The sequence below is a fragment of the Myotis davidii genome, unplaced genomic scaffold (genome assembly GCF_000327345.1).
Source record: "Myotis davidii unplaced genomic scaffold, ASM32734v1 scaffold1745, whole genome shotgun sequence".
In the NCBI taxonomy this organism is placed as follows: Eukaryota; Metazoa; Chordata; class Mammalia; order Chiroptera; family Vespertilionidae; genus Myotis; species Myotis davidii.
In genome coordinates, this window is record NW_006295921.1 from 1,190,621 (window position 1) to 1,193,478 (window position 2,858).

The window sequence follows — 2,858 nt, forward strand, 5'->3', positions numbered from 1 at the left end:
TCTGGCTCCTCGAGGTGGGGGTGGGGGTGTGGGTGTGGGAGCCAGCAGGAGGTGGATCCCGGGAGGGACTCGGAACAGGGCCCTGGTCCCTGTCCAGCTGCCTGCAGACCTGGCTCCTGCCCTGATGAGCACTGCCCCGGACCTGGGACCAGGGACCAGGGACCAGGGACCAGGGACCAGGCGGGGGAGGCCTGGGGAGGGGCTGAGACCTGGAGGCCGTGGCTGGGACTGCACACCCCTTGCCCAGCACCAGGCAGGGTGAAGGGACCGGCTGCCAGGCCTCCTTGCTGGGAGGGCACCCCATGTGGCTTCAGGAAGTTACCCCTCACCCCCTGACCTGTCTGCCCAGAGCCCTCTGTCCAGGCAAAACCGGCCAGGACCAGTTTGTGTGGCCCAGCGAGGCCCAGGCTTGTACACAAACCAGTGGTTGTTGGATGCACCTCTGCCACCTCCCCGCCCCCAAACACAAACCTGGTCTGGTCCCTCTGCCCCGTGAGGAAGGCCTCGCAGTTCCTGGGAACCTCGCTCTTTAACCTCCTGCACCCGTGCCCCCCCCCACCCCCCCATGGCTCCTGTGAGCAGTAGGCTCAGCCTCTCTGCCTAGAGCCAGGCCCCACCTGCTGAGCCAGGGGCAGACTCTAGGGCACCGGTTCTCAACCTTCCTAACGCCACAACCCTTTCATACAGCTCCTCATGTTGTGGTGACCCAACCATAACATTATTTTCATGGCTACTTCATAACTGTAATGTGGCTACTGTTATGAATCGTCATGTAAATATCTGATATGCAGGATGTATTTTCATTGTTACACATTGAACATCATGAAAGCACAGTGATGAATCACAAAAACAATATGGAATTATATATGTGTTTTCCGATGGTCTTCGGCGACCCCTGTGAAAGGAGTCGTGACCCACAGGTTGAGAACCGCTGCTCTAGGGGGACATTTGAGACCTGGCTGTTTAGGCGTCTGACCGGGCCGTGTGCCACATGCAGACCTCGCTGGTGCTGGGGACAGCCCTGCTGGGACCATCACTGACCCTGCCCTGGGCGCCACCCTGGGGCCTTTAGGCTGAGCTGGGGCCCTGGGATGGAGGGAGGGGAGCTCATGGGAGGAGCTCAGAGAGCAGCGAGGGTGACACGCCAGGCAGTGACCTCGGTCCCCACAGTGAGGACCACGGCGACCCTGGCAGCAGATGGGGGTGAGACGGCGGGTCTCACACATGGATGACGTCTGTGGCTGCACCTGCTCCCGACCTCGTGGCTCAGCAGGACGGACACCAAGCGCTGAGGAGCCAGGCCAGTGTGGCTAAGTAGTTGGGCTTCAACCTATGAACTCGGAGGTTATGGTTCAATTCCCGATCAGCGCACGGGCCCGGGCTGCAGGCTGGATCTTCATTGTGGGGCGTGCAGGAGGCAGCCGATCCATGGTTCTCTCTCATCATTGATGTTTCTCTCTCTCCCCCTCTCCCTTCCTCTCTGAAATCAAAACATGTTTTTGGGAAAAAGTCGGGGGAGAGTGGCCTGGGTGGGCAGGGGGAGCTGGATGAACCAGGAAGAGGGGAGCAGGCAGGCCCTTGTCTGCACTATTTTATTTCTTTTATTTAAAAAGCACAGCAGCAAACGAGACGACATCCCGCCAGCGGATGCGGGAAGTGGGGACGTGCCCGGCCCCGTCTCTCTGTCTACATGTAAGTCCTCAGAGGCGAGCTCACAGGACCCTGTGTGGGTGCAGAGCGCTGAGCTCTCCTGGTCAGGGCGCCTGCAGGCCTGGCATGGGCACCGGCAGGGGCCTGGGCCACCTGTGCCAGGCACACTCCTGGGTCAGGCGCCAGGCAGAGGGGTGGGAATCCAGGCTGCAGCCCAGGACCGAGACCTGTGACCGCGCAGCTGAGGGGGGCCGGCCCGGGGCCGAGAAGAGCCACACCCTGTGTGACAGGACCGTGGTTTTTCTTGGTGAGAACAGCAGCCCTGCCTCCTGCCTCCCCACCCCCATCCCCCAGCTGATGGGGCGGCCTCTTCTGTTTGCTGTTCTCTTAAGAAAATGAACCTCCCTCCCTCCCTCTGTCCCTCTGTCCCTCCCTTTCTCCGCTGGGGGAGGACAGTGTTGCAGCAGGGAGCGGGACCAGTCCTCAGAAGCAGACCTCCTGGTGGGAGGCGTTTCCTACAAGGTTAACCAAGCAGGTCCTTTCTGATGGCGAGTTCTGGCCGCCAGGAGGAAGGCTGACATGCCCAGCAGGGCTGGGTGGTGCCAGGCAGGATCGGGGAGACAGTCACCTGGCACCCCCTGCACCCTGTAGGGAGCCAGCCCTGCACAGGCCGGAGGGGAGCATGTCTGGGCCCAGGGAACAGCTCGGGGACCCCCAGGGGATGAGGAGGGAGGGTCACTGGGGGTTTGGGGGGGGTGGGAGGAGAGTGAACCAGTGGTCTTTCTGTCAACGAAAGGAGCTCTCTGCCACCTTAGGCTCTGCCTTTTCTGATATGACCTTCAGACTCTCAGGGGGCTGCCACCTTAGGCTCCGCCTCACCCTCCCCTTCCTCGGAATTAGCCAATTGCCCATTAATGGGAAAACCAGCTCTGAGCCCTGACCAACCAAGTCAGAGTTCAGAGTGAGGGCAGGCAGACCTGCGGCAGGAAATGAAACTGAAAGGAAATACCCCTTGTGTGTGATGTGGCCCAGGGTTCCCGCTGGAGGAGCACCCTTCCCGCAGCCGTCCATCTGCTTTGCTGGTCCAGTTCCGAGTGTTTGTCTCATTCCTGCCACATCGTTGACAGCATCCTGACAGGTGGGTGAGGCGGGGGTGGGCGAGGGGGGGCCTGCTGTCCATGTGTTCTCCTCCCCCCCCAATCCCCCCC

The 2,858-nt window shown here is 61.2% G+C and overlaps 1 protein-coding gene across 1 annotated transcript in view; it reads left to right on the plus strand.

Annotated features, from left to right (window-relative positions):
* Nucleotides 1-2,460: 2,460 nt before the first annotated feature.
* Nucleotides 2,461-2,858, plus strand: part of LOC102770701 (protein C19orf12) — a 13,770-nt gene continuing 13,372 nt past the window's right edge. The window contains exon 1 of the mRNA XM_006770907.2: nt 2,461-2,776. The gene's annotated coding sequence lies outside the window, so the exon portion shown is untranslated. The remainder of the gene's footprint in view (nt 2,777-2,858) is intronic.